Source organism: Musca domestica, unplaced genomic scaffold (genome assembly GCF_030504385.1).
Source record: "Musca domestica strain aabys unplaced genomic scaffold, Musca_domestica.polishedcontigs.V.1.1 85, whole genome shotgun sequence".
Lineage (NCBI taxonomy): Eukaryota > Metazoa > Arthropoda > Insecta > Diptera > Muscidae > Musca > Musca domestica.
In genome coordinates, this window is record NW_026712418.1 from 1789586 (window position 1) to 1811958 (window position 22373).

General features: G+C 37.3%; 1 protein-coding gene across 1 annotated transcript in view; it reads right to left on the bottom strand.

Moving 5' to 3' along the window:
* Positions 1–22373, bottom strand: part of LOC101895152 (uncharacterized) — a 68578-nt gene that overhangs the window by 24788 nt on the left and 21417 nt on the right.

Below are 22373 nucleotides of genomic sequence, written 5' to 3' on the forward strand. Positions count from 1 at the left end.
CGGTCGTAAGTGCCAAATTTCATCCAATTTGGGCAAATATTAGAAGTTTGGTGTACAATAAAAAGTAAATCGGACGAAGTTATATATGGGAGCTATATCCAAATCTGAACCGATCTCGATAAAATTTAGCAAATGTATTTCTGAGATGTATTTGATATATTTTCCCAAACATTGTTGTTACAGAGTGCATATTACGGCTGCGGAGAACAAAAATAACAAATCGGATGAACAATATATATGGGAGCTATAGCTATATCTGAACCGATTTCGATCAACTTCGGCATACTTATTTTCAGGTCCAATCTGATCGTACGTGCAAAATTCCATACTATTCGAACTGATATTACACGTTTGGTGCACAATAAAAGGCAAATCGGACGAAGATATATATGGGAGCTATATCTAAATTTTGACCAATTATCTCCAATTTCAATAGGGTTCGTCCTTGGGCCAAACAAATGATTTGTGCAAAATTTCATCTGGATAGGGCAATAAATGCGACATGTACTTTATTTACAAAAATACATGGACAGACGGACGGACGGACATGCATAAATCGACTCAGAATGTGATTCTATGCAGATCATCAAAAGGAACTATGGGTCTATCTCGTTTCCTTTTGCCTGTTACAAACAAATGCACAAAGACAGCAGTTTGAAAACAAACAAAATGTTCGTGTTGCCAAAGAGGTCAGCTGAAAATGTGCACCCTCGGTTGGCCACCAGAACTCAAGCGGCGGCCATGGTGATGGTGTGGGCCGCCATAACAACCGATATTCGCTCTCAGAATAAATGCCTTGGACATGCAAACATTTTGGCCGCAGACCTCGGACATTCCAACATAACTCAGCACGCGCCACCCAAGAATGGTAACAATATGAGGTTCCTCGCTTCATTTCCAGCGCAAACGGCCAATGGTGCCTGGAGTATTTTGGAAAGCAAGGTTGGCACTAGGTTGGCACCTCAAGCAAGCGCTTCGCCGGGAATGGACCAAAATAACGCCGGCTACGTGTGACGGTTTCATTGGCCGTTTGAAGGCCATAGTTCGTGCCAAAGGTTATCAATTCGAACAAATCTAAACTTATTCTAAAAGTTGATGCTGTTTCCGACATTTTTTCCTTTCGTTCAATAAAATTTAAAAAAATAAAACAAATAAAGTGATGACGTTTATTGCAGTTTTTTTTATCTCAGTTGAAATAATGGAATGTGTGAAATATGAAGATAATGCTTATTTCGGATTTTATGATCGTTTTGGTTATTCAAAACTATGACCCTTTGTGGGGGATAGGTACTAGAAGGAATGGTCCGATCTCTACCATCTTTATAACATATCTTGTGCTGATAGAAATATTAAAATGTGCCAAGTCTTCGTGTTTTATGAGCTTTATGAATATTCAAAATGTTGAACCTTTGTGGGTGTTTGAGAAAAGAGCCCAATCTCCCCAATCTTCGATTGACAATTCTATTCTGGATCCTGCTTAGAGGATCAATGCTTGTAATAATGAGAATAGAGTCCAATCTCCCTTTTCGATTATCAACTCTATTCTCTATTCGCTCCGCTTGGGTGTAGATTCAATTCTTTGTATCCGGCTCGGCGGGCCATTGTTAAGATGAGAAAAGAGCCTAATCTCCCTCTTCGTTGTCAACTCTATTCTCTATTCGGTGGTGATGAGAAAAGAAAACCAACCGAATGGTTTGGCTGTTGATTCAATTCTTAGCATTTGGCTCGAAGTACCAAATATAAAAAGTGAAAAAAAGAAGGAACAACCTTATTCTTTGGATGTAGTTTCAATTGTAGATCGTGCTCGAAGAATCAATGTTTTTATACCCTGCAACACTATGTGTTGGGGGTATTATAAGTTTGATTGGGCCAGAATTTATGTAACACCTCGAAATATTGGTTTCCCACATAGGAAAGTATATATGGATCTTCCTATCTCGCCGAGCTGAGTCGATCTAGCTATGTATGTCCGTCCGTCCGTCTGTCCGTCTGTCCATGTTAATTTGTAATCACTCTACAGGTCGCAATTATGGTCCGATCCTAACGAAATTTTGCAGGAAGGTGGGGTTAGCGTCAGAATAGAAGCCTATTTCTTTTGGAGATGATCGCCAAATGTTTAGGGGTTGAAATGGACCAAATACTGAAAAAAATCGGATTTTGCAGTAGCTATACAGGTCGCAATTATAGACCAATCGACGCGGAATTTCGCATGTAGCTAGAGTTTAGGGCGGGGAAGAAGCCTACCAATTTGGGTGGTCATCAGATAACATTTAGCGGGTAAAAAAGACCATATCTTTTGTGTTGAAAATATTCAAAATTTTTCATTAAACCGCGAATATTTTAAATCCCGGCGAAATCACAAAGCCATGACAAGGTTACTTCTGATCTTTACATTGATGTTAACATCCAACAAATCGGATATATAGCAAAATATGTGCGATATATATGTCTATCAAAGAAGATATGCTTGAAAGGTCTCTTATATGTCGAGAACGGCTGAACTGATTTCGACAGTTCTCATTAATTCAGAATGGCCTCTTGGCAGGAAAGAAAAAACGTCTAAAAAAATCGCATAAAAATGTCTCTCTAAAGATGAAAATATTGATTTTGTAACATTTTCTCATATTTTTTCAATTTTGTCATATTTTTGGCATATTTTCATTTTGAATTAAACATTTGGTAATATTTCTACAGCTAACAAAACTAAGTAGTTAGGATATCAGGATATCATATACAGATCGCATTTATGGCCCGATCCTTACGATATTTTGCATGGGGATAAGATGAGGGTCAGAGTAGAAGCCTACTCTTTTTGGAGATGATCGTCATATATTTAGAGGTTGAAATGGACCAAAAAACTGCAAAATTGTCAGCAGGTCGTAATTATCGCCCGATCCTCACGCACATTTGAATGGGGGTTACCGGACATTGCAAAAGCCAAGCAGTTTTGGATGGCCATCCAAAAATATTCAATGTGTGAAATAGTTTGCCAACTTTTGTAGACAAAATACGAAAATGTCCATTCCAGTGACTTTTTGGAGAATTCACAAATACAGGAAAGACGCACTTCTGACTATTTCGTTAACGCTGATTTCGTTGAAGAATATAGTCAAATGTCTGTATCTCATATAGATGCGTTTCAGTCAAAAACCAATAATAAATGTTAATCTTTTGCCACTTCTGAGAGATTATAGGTTTTTGGGAAATATTGGTTCCAGATCTAGGAAGGCCATTTACGTGTAACATCTACCAATAAATTGGAAATGAGCAAATTAGTTTAAGTTGCTATTATTCGAAAATTAGAGGACGAAACCTGATGGTTTTCTTTTATTATTTGTCACAATATCTTGTGGAATTCTTTCGATATCTCGCCTATATAAACTGTATCGTTTATTATAGTGTTGTAGGGTATTCAACGGTCGGCCCCGCTCAACTGTAGCCTTTGCTTACTTGTTTTCGTTATCATTATCATAATTAGAAGTTTAAAATGAAATTTATTTTATTATGCCTGACAATGGAAAGTTGTTTGGTATTTTAATTACCCAGCGTTTGTGGCCGATTCTATTTTGAAGCATTTTCCAAAATGTATTATTCAGTTGAGTGCTGCCATCGTCGAAAAGCAAAGCAAAACCAAACCGAAATTGTATAAAGAGTCCAACCAACAACATTTGGGCCATAAATAAATTAGTTGACATTATTGTGTGGTTTTAAGCCCTTTGGGAACCAGGCAGTACATGATAACCGTGGCAGTAGTTGTGTTCGCAGTCATGTGTGTTTGTGTGTCAACTTATTTTATTATGTTTCTACTGATGCAGGAACATTGGTTTTTGTTTTTTGTTTTGACCATGGCCATATCGATGTCAACACATAAATTGTATACGGCCAATTTCCGGGTGGATACTGCAGGGAGCAGCAGAGTGGTGTTTCTGTGTCCTCCCTTTGTTTTTCATATCCCAACCTAGAAAATATTGAATGGATGAGAGAACAAAAAAAAAAAACAAAAAAAAAAAAACAATCCCTGTACTGCATTACAGCTGGTGCTGTCATTGATTAATAATAATGCCGAGAGTGGTTGTCGATTTTTTTTCTTTTGTTCTTTATGTAATCACAAAATTCTCCCTCAACAAATTGTTGTCGTTCCGTAATTGGAAAATTGATTAATAATAATTACAGTTTCGGAATATTGTACGACAACAGTTTTCTAAGAATGTGAAAGAAGGAGAGCCTATATATCATGGCATATTTAATTTAGCAAAGATTGGATAATATTCAAGAGTTCATGAAAGCCTGAAGTTGTCAGAATTTTCCGTAGCAATGAATTTTTGATAAGCAGTTGCGGACAATTGAGCTTTCTTGAGGGATAACTTAAAAAATACGTCCTTTCCTACACTGGGGTGTAAAGCTAACTCGTGTCCATCTGAGGTTACTGTTTGCAGTGAGGCTACCAAGTGGCAGGAAATTTGTCAAAGGTTTTCTAGGCTGTCGCTGATATTCTGAGGAAAATATCATGGTTATGGATAGCATATTACGGCTTTGATACGAGGCTCAGTTTTTGGCTCAATGGAAAGAGGCAGAATTGTCGATTTTGGGGTGAAGATCAGACAGAAGCATTGCAGAAGCTACCGATGTATCCAGACAAAGTCACTGTTTGGTGCGTATTTACAGGGTGTGATAAAAAAAACTGCAACAAACTCAAATGCCATCATTTTTAATTTTTTTTTTAATTTTATCGAATGAAAGCAAAAAATGTCGGAAATAGCATCAAATTTAAGAATAAGTTTGGATTTGTTCGAATTGGTCACTGTTGGCACGAATTATGGCCTTCAAACGGCTAATGAAACCGTCACACGCTGCCCGAATGTTGCCCTGCGGTATTTTGGCCCATTCCCGGCGAAGCGCTTGCTTTGGTATATTTTAGTGCCAACCTTGCTTTTCAAAATACTTCAGACACAATAGTCCAACAGATTGGTATCTGGAGATTTTGGTGGCCATTGTGTGATGGAAATGAAGCGAGGAACCTCATTTTGTAACCATTCTTGGTTGGCGAGTGCTGATTGCTGATTGCGATGGTGCTGAATCCAGTTGGAATGTCAAGGTCTGCAGCGAAAATGTTTGCTTGCCCAAGGCTTTAATACACCCTCTAGAATATTTTCGCGATAATATTCGGCATTTATTCTGATGCCATGGTTGATTAATACGAGCGGAGAGCGACCATCGGCTGTTATGGCTGCGCACACCATCACCATGGCCGGCGCTTGAGTTCTGGTGGCCAACCGAAGGTGCACACTTTCAGCTGACCTCTTTGGCAAGTAAACACGATCATTTTGTTTGTTTACAAACTGCTGGACAACGAATGTTTTTTCATCGGAGAAAACCAAATTCGGCAGTTCACCACTTTCGGTCAAGCGAAGCTACTCTTTAGCTCTTTTGAGTTTTCTATTTTCTTTCTGTTGCGGTGTAAGTTCTTGCACTTTTTGGAATTTCAATGGCTTTACCCCGAGCTCATTTTCACAATATTTGCCGAATGGAATATTGCGATATGATCTGCTCACGAGCCATTTTTTCGGCCACTGCGACGCGGATTTCGATCAAGTCGCTTCTTTACGTTTCGAACCATTTCTGCTGATGTTGCTGTTTTCTTCCGTCCGCTTCCACTTCCTTGACGTCGGGCTACGCTACCAGTATCACGGTAACGAACGATGGTACGAAACACAAAACATTTATTCACATTTAAATGCTGGAGTGCTCTAACGATAGCCACTTGTGGTTTTCCAGCCTAATATAAAGAAACCACACTATCACGCTTGAATTCCATCACGAATAACTTTTCTTCTGGAAAATTCTCACCAAAATGAGAAATGATAATAATCTGTCACTGGAATAATTTTAACAGCTGTCGGACGAGATGCGTAGAAATGACAGCAGTTTGAAATTGGTTGCAGATTTTTCATCTCACCCTGTATACCCTCTTTTGCCATATGGCTGAGGGTATAAAAAGTGAAGCCCATTCACCAAAAATTCTGCGTTCATTCATTTGGGAATATAAGTCATATATGGTTCATAATTCAGGATATCCATACTTAAACGTATGAGTGATCTCAAAAATTTCATATCACACATACGCAGAGAGCAGATACAAACGACCGGTGTCCACGGAACTAGATTAGCACAACTTTACTCTCAGGCATCTTTCTGCCAAGACAATGTCGTTTGCGAAAGTCAAAATTTCAAACAAAATTTGGATAATAATTCTGTTTTAAAGACCATAATCCCTCTTCCCTATTTCTTTCCACAATAAAAAATGGGGGGAAATATTCACTTTTAGCAGCACGTCATAACTATATTTTCCAATATTCCATTTTTGTTAGTTATAATAGTTATAGTTAGTTATAATAGTATTTTTTTCGAATTCCACGTAAAAATTAGAAATCAGTAATGACCATACTTGGGGTTTATAGGCCAGGAAAACTGAATCCGAAGCTGCCGTGATCTTATGTAAACATTCCGATGGTTGGATAGAGGCTATATAACTATGACTGTTAGACCAAAGCAAAAAGGTGAATCTACCTCACCTGAGATGTGACAACATTTTGAAAAAAAAAAATTGTGGAAAAAGTTAAATCTAGGAAAAAATTCACCGCCCGGTTACGAAACTAGACACTCCCTCAAAGGATAATATATGGTTTGATGGATAAACTTTTCTCCAGTAATACGAAAATATTGACGGCATTTAAAAAATATCCAACGATAAACGTAGTTTTGAGTGGAATATTTATTTTTAAAATTATTCCCAAAAAATGGCACACTCTTGTTAGAAAATGCCAAAAAACGCCGAACACACACAATTCACACACTCACTCGCACTGACATTTTTTTCTCACACAGTAAACACTCTCCAACCTACCTCTGCCAAATAAATAGAATTTATATAATAGTTACCAAGCCACCACTACTACGTCCGTTGATAGAACTGCCACAATACTTGGTCTAACCACTCCTAATGCTAGACTAAAGTTGCCCATTTGTATTTGTGGAGCAGCAACTGGCGACAGCATGACTATCCCATGTAGCAGTCGCAGTCGCAGCAGCAGCGCCACCAGCAACTGCAACAAAATCAGTAACAAAAATAAAAGCACACGCGCCAGTCAGTAGTCGTAGTAGGTAGGTAGTAGCATAGTAGAAATAGACGAAGAAAGTAAAGTAAAATAACAACAATGACAATAACAACAACAAAAAAACCAAAAACAAAAACAAAGTAAAAAAGGATAATACAACAATTCAAGGCACAGACACAGACACACTCAAACCCAGAGACAGTCGCTCGCTCGTTCGCTGGCTCACGAAAGCGTCACAACAATTCGTCCTTGAACTTTTTGTGAATTGAAAGTGAAAACAGCAACAAGAAGAACAATGCCCATAACACCATCCTGCTGTTGTTGCTGTCGTCGTCGTCGTTCGCCATCCATAAGACACACTCCATAAAATGAGCAGAGACACACACACACACACTTGCTACACCATTGCTATTTGCCGAGACTGACTCCACTGCCTCTAACCTCTCGAATATTTATCCATCCAACCATCCATCCTCAACAAATTCAGGGACGTGCATTGCAGCTCCAATATGGATAAGAAGAAACCAACCGCCTGGCTAAAGCTGTTTTCACCTTCAAAAATTTTCTAATTTATTTCTCTTGTAAATTGATGTCTACCAAAAAATCAAGGATAACCATAAGTACTTCGAGCAGGTGATTCATTTGGGTAGAAAATAAACAAAAAAAAAAACAAAACTTTTGATGGAAAATAATAATATCAAGTAATAGAGGCATTCAAAACAAACTTTAAATGGTCTACATCATCAGGAGAGGCCATTAAAATATATATCAAATAATAATTCAAAAAAAAAAATATATATCGAAATGTTGATATTGTTCCAGATGGGGGATATATGCAATTTTGAACCCATGCTAATAGAGGGATACAGATATGGAACAAGTTACAACTACCAACAAGATAGAAATATCAGTCATTTTGCCCACAGATATATACCCTCAGCCTATATACGTTTTTTTTTAAAAATCCGTAATTTTTTTCAACTAGGTTTCCAAATGTATTTTTTGGTAAGGAAACTCTCAAATTCAGACACATGCCATTTTTTGCCAAGAAGCTCAATAAAAAATGAATCTTGCACTCCAGCATTTAAATGTGAATAAATCTCTTGTATCTCGTACCATCGCTCGTTATCGTTATACTGCAAGCGTAGCCCGACGTCAAAGAAGTGGACTGAAGAAAATAGCAACATCAGCAGAAATGGTTCGAAAAGTAAAGAAGCGACTTGATCGAAACCCGTGTCACAGTGGTCGAAAAATGGCTCATGAGCTGAACATATCGCAATATTCCATTCGGCGAATATTGAAAAATGATCTCGGGGTAAAGCCATTGAAATTCCAAAAGTGCCAGAACGTACACCGCAACAGAAAGAAAATAGACTCAAAAGAGCTAATGAGTTGCTTCGCTTGGCCGAAAGTGGTGAAGAGCCGAATTTGGTTTTCTCCGATGAGAAAACATTCGTTGTACAGCAGTTTGTAAACAAACAAAATGATCGTGTTTACTTGCCAAGAGGTCAGCTGAAAATGTGCACCTTCGGTTGGCCACCAGAACTCAAACGCCGGCCATGATGATGGTGTGAGCCGCCATAACAGCCGATGGTCGCTCTCCGTTCGTATTAATCGACCGTGGCATCAGAATTAATGCCAAAAATATTATCGCGAAAATATTCTGAAAGGTGTATTAAAGCCTTGGGTACGCAAACATTTTGGCCGCAGACCATAGACATTCCAACAGGACTCAGCACCATCACACTCAGCACGCGCCACCCAAGAATGGTTAAAAAATGAGGTTCCTCGCTTCATATCCAGCGCACAATGGCCACCAAAATCTCCAGATACCAATCCGTTGGACTATTGTGCCTGGAGTATTTTTGAAAGCAAGGTTGGCACTAAAAAATACCAAAGTGTCCATCACCTCAAGCAACCGCTTCGCTGGGAATGGGTCAAAATATCGCAGAGCAGCATTCGGGCAGCGTGTGACGTTTTCATTGGCCGTTTGAAGGCCATAATTCGTGCCAAAGGTGACCAATTCAAACAAATCTAAACTTATTCGAAAATTTGATGCTATTTCCGAAATTTTTTGCTTTCATCCAATAAAATTTAAAAAAAAAATTAAATTTATGGAGTTTGACTTTGTTGCATTTTTTTATCTCACCCTCATCCATGTGGCTACAGATACCGCTAAAACGTGCCTCATTAAAATAACGGTTTTAGACCCTAGGTCTCTTTGGACCAAATTCGTTTCAGGACATTTAGAGTCGATCTGGCGGTGTCCGTTCATCCCTCTGACTGGATGGTGCACCCGATAACTCTCGAAGGGAGTATCCGATTTGATCCAAACTTCGTATATCGTAATAATATTAAACCTAGGTCGCGTTCGGAGATGGACAAAGAGTGGACCGATATTTTAACAGAAAATTATTTACCTCATAGAACAAGAAAGAATTATTCAGTTTTGTGCAAACTTTGAAAATCCTAATAATTTTATCGGTGCTAGATCGGGTGCGAAAATAAACAATATCGTCCGAGTCCATCAAGTTCCTCCCCCACAAAAAAAAATCAAAATTTTGAATAGTTATAAGTCTTATGAAATGTGAAATAAGAGTTCTATTGTCTTCCAATTTCGCACATCGCAATATTTCTACCAGTACAATATCTGCTAGGAATAACGGACCAATACTTCTTGTATCAACACAAAATACTGTATGAGATGGAATATATCGGTCCACTCCTTCTAGTACTTCCCCCAATTATCTTCAAATTCCACAAGATCTGAGGTGAAGACCATAGATATCGTCCCACCCATTTTTGGTACCTCCCCACTAATGGTCAACATTTCCAATACTCTCATAATTTGCAAAAGAAGTCAGATATATCTAAATATTGGTATATCTAAATATTTCTCCTAAGCAGAGACCTGATGTGAATAAGTAAAGCTGAGGGTCGATCAAACTCCCCCAGGTCCTTGCCGCCTCCATGCCGAAAACGTAATTACCCGCACAAATTTAAATAGTGCGAAATCTCACGGCGAAACACATTAGCAAAAAATCTCATTACCAAATAATGAGTTTTTAAAGACCTATTTTTTTTGCACCAATAACTACTTTCAAAACAGCATCCCTTTAAACCCTTTATTTTAACATGGAAAATCCATAACAAGTAAACATTACCAAACTGCTGCTTCCACGGAGATTCGAATCATCGACCCTAGGTTTTTAGATACAATGTTCCGCAGTTATACATTACTTGGTATGATAAACATGTAAAAAAGCAGTAAGTTCGGCCGGGCCGAAATTTGAATACCCTCCACCATTTGGAAAGAATTAGAAAATTTTCAAAAAATTAAATCCATTAAAAAATTCTGTTAAAATCTTTAAAATACCTAATATCAGAAGGTGCCGATGTATGGGGGGATATACGATATTGTGGACCTATATAGGCAAATCTATGTCAGGGGGTAAAATACTCACAAAGAACTCATTGTGTAGAATTTCAGACAATTCCGTTGAAAAATGTGGCTAAAATCATCAAAATACCGAATGTCGGGAGGAACCTATATAGATAATTATCTTCCAGGGGATAAAGTGCTCACAAGGAACTCCTTGTGTGAATTTTCAGACAATACCATTGGAAAATGTGGCTAAAATCATCAAAAGACCCAATATCGGGGGGTATCGTTATATGTTGGATATACGATATCGTTAACCTATATAGAGAATTCTCTGTCAGGGTGTAAAGTGCTCACAAAGAACTCCTTGTGTAGAATTTCAGACAATTCCGTTGAAAAATGTGGCTAAAATCATCAAAATACCGAATATCGGGGTGTACCCTTATATGGGGGATATACGATATCGTGGACCGATATAGCCCATCTTCGAACTTTTCCTGCCTGCAGACAAAAAGCAGATCTGTACAAAATTTTAGCTTCCTATCTTAATTCGTTTTGGCAGTAGTGTGATTACAACAGACGAACGGACGGACAAGGCTAAATCGCCTTAGAATTTTACGCTGATCAAGAATATGTATACTTTGTTGGCGAACTTAATATACCCTCCATACTATTTATGGCGGAGAGTATAAAAAGTAAGTAATTTTCCTTGTAAATGGATCGGAAGCAAAATTCATTATTTTTTTAGCTTACTGGTAATGCAATGGGTTGGGATACTTGTAATGCAGGAGGTATGTAGCTGTCGTTACTAGTAAGCCTATAAATCGCACACATTCTATAATATATGGCACCTTTGGAGACTGATTTAGTAAAGATTCCCAGCACTGTAAACCATTAGTGGAATATTGTCTCTGGACGATATTTGCCCTGATAGTGAAACTAGTAAAAGAGAGAGAGGTGTGAAATTTGCTCTGAGAGAAGAACGTTGTACTGACAGTACAAGAACGGATAACTAGTAAAAAAGTCAAATCAAAATCAACATTTCAGCCTTGATTGGCTCTTCCTTCCATTTTTTCTTTGAAGAACATCATTCGCCGCCTTTTTTCTATCGATTTCTCTCAAATTTCACCACAATTTCCACTAGATATTCGGTACAAAAATGGGTTTTTAGTAAAAAATTGCAAAAAAGCTAAAACGGGCAAATTCTTTCGCAGTCGTTCTAGAACGCTGGAACTATTACACTGTGCAACACAAGGCTTATGTATCAGCGTTTCGAAAGTTTACATCGCAAAGTAACAAAAATAGAGGGGTTGAAATTGGTCGAGTTTGCTCCGTAAATGTTTTCCAAAGCAAAAAGTGTTCACAATTCTCCGAGGATGTTTCCTTTTCTCATCACGTCTCTGTAATTGAATCGACGTCACTGTTTTTTAATGCATTTTAGAATAGATTGGCGTTCTTGCACATTTCATTTGCAACAAACAACAAACCAATGGGAATTGTCATGGCAATGGATAGTCATCCAACTCATCCAAAAGCCAGCCATCCAGAGCACATGCATTTACAGAAACTTGCTAACTTGTTTTCAAGTGATACAGTAAATTCCGTGTGTCACACAGGAGGCAGGGCTGGGAATAAAATAACAACAGAGCAGCACCGAACAGAACAGTCATTGTGACGCCTTTGACTTCAATTGTGGCAAAGTCAACAATAAAAAAAGAAAAGCAAACAACTATTTATAATTAGTTCGAAAGTGTCATTGTGAAGAAAGGAAGAGAAAAAAGGGCGAGAGAGTGAGTGAGAGTGAGAGAGCGAGAGACAGGAGGAAATGCCTTAATTACCATTGCTTGGTTTATTAAGTGCAAATGGAAATCGCTTAGGAAAATAATTTAATGATTGATTTATGTGCTACATTATTTATACAATAATTTTTCTTTTAGATTCATATCGAAATTGATAGGCTGAAAACAAAAAAAAAAGTGGGTGTTTGGATGTTGTTAGGTGGAAAGGGATTCATTAGCGGGTAAGACACAGAGAGAGAGAGAGAACAAGAACACCTAGCTGTTGGATCATTAACCGCAAAGGCGGTGAGGGGTAATTAGTTGGGGTATCATTATTTCGTTATTTTCAGACCAGTAAATTACACACTTAAAGGTGAGAAAATCAAAGACAGTGCGATGTTATGGTATTAGTTGTATGGTGTCAGTTTCATGTCTCAATATCGATGTTTCCTTGATAATATCTGGCAATTCAATTCTAGCTATAAATTCCTTGCACTTTCTATATCCTCCACCATAGTACGGAGGGTATTTTAAGTTTGTCATTCCGTTTGTAACACCTCGAAATATACATTTTAGACCCCACAAAGTATATATATTCTTGATCAGCATAAAATTCTATGTCGATTTAGCGTTATCCGTCCGTCTGTGGAAATCACTCTAGCTTCCGAACGAAATAAAGTAGGTTGATAAAATATTACTCAAATGTGTATTATGTCTGCAGGACTTTTGGTATTGAAAATGGGCCACGTAGGTCCTGGTTTTGGTATAGTCCCCATATAATGGTACCTCCTTTTTTTCGGTATTTTTGTGATTTTAGTGACATGATTCACCGGAATTGTTTCAAATTTGTTATTTAAAGTTCGTACTGGATACTACAGCCTATGACAGAAAATTGTCTGTGCAGGTCCACGTCTTCTTATAGCCCCCATATAATGGTAGCTCCCGATATTCGGTATTTTGATGAATTTAGCGACATTATTCACCGGAATTGTTTTAAATTTGGTATTTGAAGTTCGTACTGGATACTACAGCCTATGATAGAAAATTGTCTGTGCAGGTCCACGTCTTCGTATAGCCCCCATATAACGATACTTCGCTATATTCGGTATTTGGATGATTTTTTCAATATTGTAATGGTTACCTTCCTATACCTATGCAGGACCACGTCGTCGTATATACCCTAATATATCGGCTACTTTCGGTATTTTAAATATTTTAAGAGAATTTTTTTTAACGGATTTAATTTTATTTATTTATTTTTTTTTTTTTGAAAATTGCCAAATTCTTTCCAAATATTGGAGGGTATTTAAAGATCGGCCCGTCCGATCTTACAGCTTTTTTACTTGTTACGTTTATCCTTGTATCCTTAATATTACCTGAACATAACAAATTACAGACCCATTTTGAATATTCAAACTAATTAACCAAAGTTCTATTTAATTTCTAAACCCATATCAAAATGTGTCAAAACAAAAATAAAATAAAAATCACTCAACAATCCCTATTTATTTCTCGGATAATCTTTCAAAAACATGCCGCTAAAAATCCCGAATCAAATGACCTTTTTACATGCAATGTGTCAGCAAGCCATCAGAAAAAAATCCTTTTTTCAGACTGGCCATCTCTGATAATATGCAAATGATTTGTTTTTCTTAATGAGTTATTTCAAAAAATTGTTTGCAACAAAAATAATGCTGTTGCTGTTTTTTTTTTTTGTTTATAAACAGTTGCGAATTTTCTTAAGTGATTTTGCTGACGTAACATTTTAAGTAAACTCAGAAAGCGAGAAATAAAACACAAATAAGTACTGGCGCACAAGTGTCTATCATTCGTATTTTTTTTTTTGGCATTAGAAAATGTCATCAAATCAGTTTCATTTTCAACAATAATTAAAAGAGCAGTTGTGGATAAAATTTACAGTGGTGATCAAAACATATTGAACTTAGGACATACAATTAATGGCTTTAAAAAGTAGATATGAGTATCTGGTGTCCTGCAGGATTGTTAGCTGTGAACTGGATATTAATACATTGAAAAGGAACTACAGTTTGCTATTTATACAAGAGCTTTGTTCCATGGTTTCTATAGAAGTTCCACCTCCCTCTTTCTAAAGAAACTTCGTCCCGCCTACAGCAGCTGTTTTTCATTGTTTCGACGGTAATTTAAACAAGTCAAAAAGTATCAAAGTGCGATTAATTGAATATATTTCGACTTCTGTTATGATTATTCAAACAATTGACCCTCTATGGAGTAGGTTCCGAAGGAATGGGCCAGGTATTGTCAATTTTATATCGGACCTAAATAAATATGATATAAATATTGCGATGTGTCAGGTTTGGACCATACCGACTATTTTCTTCACTTTATATGAAATATGTGATATTTTTTAGAAAATGTTAAAATATGCGTGAGGCACCAGAAATAGTGGACGGAAGTTTTCCATTTTTGCGCTTCATCTAATACACATAAAAATACTGGTATGGGAAAAATTACAAAAAAATCGAACATTTATATCCAATTTTATGCGAAATCATAAATTCCGATAAATTCCATATTCCTATCAGGTTTCTGGTTGAGAGAACTATTTAGATATATCAAGTTATGACAGATAAAAGTATTGAGAATTGTGACCCTTTGTGGGTGAGGTACAAGAAGGGGTTCGTAGATATATATCATTTTCACAACAGATCTTGCGTTGGAGCAAAATCGGATTATTGCTTCTCTTTATGTGCAGAAATTTTTTTCTTTTGTTTGAAAATGTCGATTTTTTGTGGGTGAGGTACAGAAGGAATGGACCGATATTTTCCATCTTCGCACAGGACCTTGGGTTAATAAAAATATTGTGATGTGTGTATTTTGAAGACAATCGGAATGTTACATCACATTTTATAAGAGTTATAATTATTCAAAATTTTGACACTTTGAGGGGGAGGTTCTGGATGGAGTGGACCGATATTGTCCATTTTCGCACCTGCCGTAGTACTGATGGAAATATTAGGATTTGCAAAGTTGGAGCATAATCGGATTATCCTTTTTCTTTCTGTGCAGTAAGTTATTTTCTTTGAAAATGTTGATATTGTGTGGGTTAGGTACCAGAAGGAGTGGACCCATATTGCCCATCTCCGAACTCGATCTAAGTTTCGATATAATATTACGATGTACCACGCTTTGACCAAATCGGATACTCCCTACGAGAGTTATCGTTTGCAGCAGCCATCCAGAAAGACAGACGAACGGACATCGCTTGATCGACCTCCAAATGTCTTGAAACGGATTTAGTCCAAAGAGACCTAGGGTCTAAAACTGTTATTTCGATGAAGCACGTTTTGACCATATCAAATGACATACAGGGTGAAATGAAAAAACTGCAACCAACTTCAGACTGCTGTCATTTCTAAGCCACTCGTCCGACAGCTGTTAAAATTATTCCAGTGACAGCTCATTATTTATTGCTGAGAATTTTCAAGAAAAAAAGTTATTCGTGATGGAATTCAAGCGTGATAGTGTGATTTCTTTATATTTGGCTGGAAACGCACAAGTGGCTATCGTTAGAGCACTCCAGCATTTAAATGTGAATAAATCTTTTGTGTCTCGTACCATCTAACGAGCGATGGTACAATTATTGAAAAATGAGCTCGGGGTAAAGCCATTGAAATTCCAAAATGTGCAAGAACTGACACCGCAAAGAAAATAGACTCAAAAGAGCTAAAGAGTTGTTTCGCTTGGCCGAAAATGGTGAACTGCCGAATTTGGCTTTCTTTGATCTCCGATGAGAAAACATTCGTTGTCCAGCAGTTTGTAAACAAACAAAATGATCGTGTTTACTTGTCGAAGAGGTCAACTGAAAATGTGAACGTTCGGTTGGCCAACAGAACTCAAGCGCCGGTCATGATGATGTTGTGGGCCGCCATAGCAGCCGATGGTTGCTCTCTCTCATATTAATCGACCGTGGCATCAGAATAAATGCCGAATATTGTCGCGAAAATATTCTGGAGGGTGTATTAAAGCCTTGGGCACGCAAACATTTTGGCCGCAGACCTTGAACCTTCCAACAGGACTCAGCACCATCCATTCAGCACGCGCCATCCAAGGATGGTTACAAAATGAGGTTCCTTGCTTCATTACCAGCCATCAAAATCTCCGGAAACCAATCCTTTGGACTATTGTGTCTGGGGTATTTTGGAAAGCAAGGTTGGCACTAAAAATACTAAAGTGTCGATCACCTCAAGCAAGCGCTTCGCCGGAAATGGGCCAAAATACCGCATAGCAACATGGGACGGTTTCATTGGCCGTTTGAAGGCCATAATTCGTGCCAAAGGTGACCAATTCGAAGAAAACTAAAATTATTCTAAAATTTAATGCTATTTCCGACATTTTTTGCTTTCATTCAATAAAATTAAAAAAAAAATTTAAAAATTATGGCTTTTGATATTGTTGTTGTTTTTTATCTCATCCTGTATAGTCGGCCTGTATCTCAGTTTTTGCATGGTGGTAACCACTCCATGATTATTTACAATTCCTTAAGTAATATGTCTTTGAGTTCCCATTAATGCTCTCCAAATAGCCCTTGAAGCTATGATCAATATGCTTAGTATTAGGGCTCAACTTGTGTATGTGGTTAAGATTGTCAATTATTGATCGGAAACCCATTATTTGGTAATTGAAGTTTTTGCTGGGCACTTTTGCTGACCCCAAAAATTCTTCCGCAAGAATGTATGGGAAATTAATTAAATTTCTCTTTTTTGGCCACTGCAGCATTGCAATGCGTACTTTTGTTTTATTTAATTTACTGACTTCAAAATAGCTTAAGAGCAAATATAGCAAAGAGCAAAACATGTTATGGTCTTGCCGCCAATGTTCTGAAAGTGACATCAAGTAATGCCCCCGAAAAAAAAAAAACGCGAACTGATGCCAAATAAATTGCTTGCTTTCTTTATTTCATGGTGTGTGTGTGTGTGTGCATAGCATAACCTTCACCCTGACAGAGAATCTTGGTTGTGTATCAGCTTCTTACTTTTAGATTTTTGTTTGGCAAACTAGTCCGTCGGTTCATTCATAATGACAACGGTGATGCCTAGCTGCCTGGCTGGCTGACAGGCAGGCAGGGCCAAGACATATGCTCCACTACGAGGTATGTTTGTATTTATTCAAATCTTAAGTTGAATGAATGTTCTGTCAGTCCATCTGGCCTCTGGTCAGGTTTGCCGTCCCCACAATTTCTATTCTGAAATAAAATAAAACAAAAATGCAATCACCCAACATTGCAGTCTTCCATAAATCACTTCAATTAGAATTTTTGCGGTTGAATTGGAAATTGCCTGCAAGCCTTTTGTCGTTGGCACTTGCATTGTGTAATGGCGACATTGTTTACAACAAATTATGGTCTCTGATTACATGATGTTTTGTGGTTGTCAACAGCAGATAATGACAGAAAGACATAAATGTTTCCTAGTTATGTAGGAGATTGTGTTAGAAAGATGAATTATCGAGGAAATGATTAATATTACGAACGGGGAAGGAAAGAAATCCGATTTGTATATCCTCAGCTATGTGGTAAGAGAGGGTATATATCAATTGATACGGCCAAAACGTGCCTCATCGAAATAACGGTTTTAGACCCTAGATCTCTTTGGATCAAATCAGGATTCGATTTAGCGATGTCTGTCCGTCTGTCTGGCTGCCTGGTGCACACGATAACTCTCGAAAGGAGTATCCGATTTAATCCAAATTTGATACATCGGAACATTATTACCAAACTTACATCGAGTTTGGAGCCAATATTGGCCCACTCCTTCTGGTACCTCCCCGCAGAAGAGCGAAATTTTCAAAAAAAAAAAAAAAAAAAAAAAATGACTGCACAGAAAGAGAAAGGATAATCCAATTTCGCTCCAACTTTGCAAATTCTAGTATTTGCATCAGTGCTTGGTCTGGTGCGAAAATGAACAATATCGGTCCACTCAGTCAAGTACCTCCCCCATAAAGGGTCAAAATTTTGAATAATTATAACTCTAATAAAATGTAATGTAAGAGTCCGATTGTCTTCAAATTACACACATCACAATATTTTTATTTACCCAAGGTCTGGTGTGAAGATGGGATATATCGGTCGACTCCTTCTGGTACCTCCCCCACAAAGGTCAAAAATTTTGAATATCCGTGGAGCTCATAAAACGAGAAATTAACATCCGATTCCATTCAGACTTAGTACATCTCAATATTTCCATCAAGACAATATCTGTTATAAAGAAAGTAGAGATCGGACCAATTCTTCTGGTACCTCCCTCACAAAGGGTCAAAGTTTTGAATAACCAAAACGATTATTTTATCCTAAAGAAGCATTCGGTTCTCTTCATATCTCACACATTCCATTATTTCTACTGAGACAATACCCGTTGTGAAGATGGGATATATCGGTCCACTTCTTTCGGTACCTCCCCCACAAAGGGTCAAAATTTTGAATTTCCAGGGAAACTTATAAAACTCGAAATTAACATCCGAATCCATTCACACTTGGTACATCTCCATCAACAAAAGCTTTGTTATAAAGATGGTAGAGATCGGACAATTCCTTCTGGTACCTCCCACACAAAGGGTCAGAGTTTTGAATAACCAAAACGATTATTTAATCCGAAATAAACATTCGGCTCTCTTCATATTTCAAACATCCCATTATTTATACTAAAACAAAATCTGCTGTGAATGTGGGGTATATCGGTTCATTCCTTCTGGTACCTCCCCCACAAAATTGTAAAAATGTTGAATATCTATGAAGGTCATAAAACGCGAAATTTACATCCGACTTCCATTCAGACTTGGCACATCTCAATATTTCAATCAACTCAATATCTGTTATAAAGATGTTAGGGATCAGACCATTTTTTCTGGTACATCCCCCACAAAGGGTCAAAATTTTAAATAACCAAGGCGATCATAAAATCGGAAATAAGCATCCGGTTCTCTTCAAATTTCATACATGCCATTATTTTTAGTAACACAAGTGTTCAACATTTTGAAAAACAAAACGCTCAAAGAAAGCGGATTAAGCATCCAACGCTCTTCAAATTTCAGACATCCAAACATTTTTGCTAATGCAAGATCTATTGTGAAGATGATATATATCTGCCAATCCCTTCTGCTGCCCCACCCACAAAGGATCACAATTTCTAATACTTATATCTGTCATAATTTGCGAAACAAGGCGGCGTTTCTATAGAACTTGCTAAATATTTCTCTTAACCAGAAATCAGATATGAATATGAAATTTATCGGAATTTATGATTTCGTATAAAATTGAATATAAATGTTCGATTTCCTTCAAATTTCGCACATACCAATATCTGTATCTGCATTAGATGAGGTTGAATATTTCTGCCCGCTATATCTGGTTCCTCACGCATATTTCTAAATTTTCCAAAAAATTTTCCATATGTCATATAAACTATAGGAGGTAGACGATATAGTCCAAATCCGTCATGTTGTAATTTTTATATCAGTCTTAGGTCAAATACGAATTCGATAATATTGGCCAACTACTTCGGAACCTCCCCTACTAAGAGTCAACATTTAGAAAAATCATAACTTAATGCTGGGGGTATCATCTGTCGGCAAACCCGACTGATACTATTTAACTTGTTATTTTTCACATGAAAACCCCTAAAATCTTTAAATTTTTTCTAACTGCATTTCTCCAAGGCATTTAAGATATGCCATCAATTTGTCAATATTTACATAGTATTGCATTTGAAAAATTCGCAAGAGGCTTTATTAGAGGAGCAAACACAACGTTAATTGTACGTAAATTGTTTACACGTGATATTTACTGACGATGGAAGGCCTTACTATAAACGATCTAATCTCATTATCACATTTTGTGTTGAAAATGCAAAAAAAAAAAAAAAAATAAAAATAAATAAAATAAAAGTATGTGGTAAACAAAACAAAAAAATGGCGTACTTGAACAGATTAGAAGCCACAAGTGAAATATTGATCAATATATGTGTATATATAAATAGATTGTTATCAGAGGTTGTGAAAAGTGATAATGTAAACATATTCAGAGGTGCAACCGACGTAGAGTATCTGCATTTGTATTAAAGTTTGTAGGTAATGAGGGCGACTCGCCAAGCTCATCGAATCACTTTCTCCACTCTGATTGATCGCTTTAACAGCATAATTTGGCAACGAAAATAGTTGACCGAAAATGGTTTTTTTTTTTTTTGGATGTGCGGATATAAAAAGAATTCCTTGGGTACCAAGTCCTATACGACGGTTGACCCATTCATTTTACGTTTAAGCCGGTCAACAAGCAAAATAATATTAAGTTCGGCCGGGCCGAAATTTTAATACCCCCACCATTGGGTTTTTTGGTTTAAACATCTGAATTTAAATGTGTTCCCCTTTAAACTACAAATACCAGTAAGACCAATTGGATAATGCTGTTAAAATTTTCAAAAAAAAAAACATGGGGGCTGTACCTAAACGGAATTGTCAATAGACAATTTTATACTTCAAGGATACCAAATTTAAAACAATTTCGTGGGTAAATTATCAAAAATTAGGATTATCAAAATACCGAATATCGGTGGGTATCGTTATATGTGCGGTATAGGAAAACGTGGGCCTAAATATTCAATTTTCTGCCACCGGAGCTAGAACCCATTATGAACTACAAATACCAATTTTTTGACAAAACCGTGAAGAAAGTATGCCAAAAATCATCAAAATAGCGAATTTCGGGAGATACCGTTATTTGAGGCTACACCAAAACGTGGACCTATACATACAATGTTACGCCACCGGAGCTAGAACCCATTATGACCTACAAATACCAATTTTTTGACAAAACCGTGAAGAAAATGTGGCAAAAATCATCAAAATAGCGAATATCGGGAGGTACTGTTGTATGAAGGCTATACAAAAACTTGGACCTATACATACAATGTTACGCCACCGGAGCTAGAACCCATTATGAACTACAAATACCAATTTTTAGGCAAATCCGTGAAGAAAATGTGGCAAAAATCACCAAAACGCCGAATATCGGGAAGTACTGTTATATGAAGGCTATACAAAAACTTGGACCTATACATACAATGTTTCGCCACCGGAACTAGAACCCATTATGAACTACAAATTCCAATTTTTAGACAAAACCGTAAAGAAAATGTGGCAAAAATCATCAAAATAGCGAATATCGGGAGATACCGTTATTTGAGGCTATACCAAAACGTGGACCTATACATACAATGTTACGCCACCGGAGCTAGAACCCCTTATGAACTACAAATACCAATTTTTAGAAAAATCCGTGAAGAAAATGTGGCAAAAATCAATTCCGTTATATAGGGGGCATACCTATACATACAATGTTTTGCCACCGGAGCTAGTACCCACTACAAATACTAATTTTTAGACTAATCCTTAAAAAAATGTGAGTAAAACCATCAAAATACGGAATATCGGGAGATACCGTTATCTGGGGGCTATACAAAAATCTGTACCGCTATGTCTCATCTTCAATACCAACCATCCTAGACACAATACAAATTGTTCTGCCAAATTTTAAAGCTCTACGTCAAGTAATGTGCGCTATACCGTGATTTCAACAGACAGAAAAACGGACATCGTTAAATCGACGTAGAATTTTAAGCTGATCATAAATATATGTATGTACTTCATGGGGTCTACGACGAATATTTAGGGATGTTACAAACGGAATGACAAAGTTAATATACCCTCCTTTTGAAGGTGTGGGGTATAAAAAGTCGGTGATTGGAGTCGATGTGGGAGAGAACTCATTGGTATAGCTCACAGGGATTTGTTTTATCTTCTCCGTTTTTAGAATTTCTCGGAAGACTTTAGGCGAAACATTTGTGGTGTACCACTCTGAATTATCCGTTCTACACAAAACTGTAATCATATGACCAGTTTTACCAGGAACAAGCGACCAGTTGCTTCGATGTGCTTCTTCCACGACAAGTAAAGAAGGATGCGCCACCTTTATCTCAGGACGTTAACCATGGCGATCTTGCATCATCCGTTCACACACGACATTAATGTACTGTGACACAAAGGCCGTTTTTGGACGACCTTCCCTAA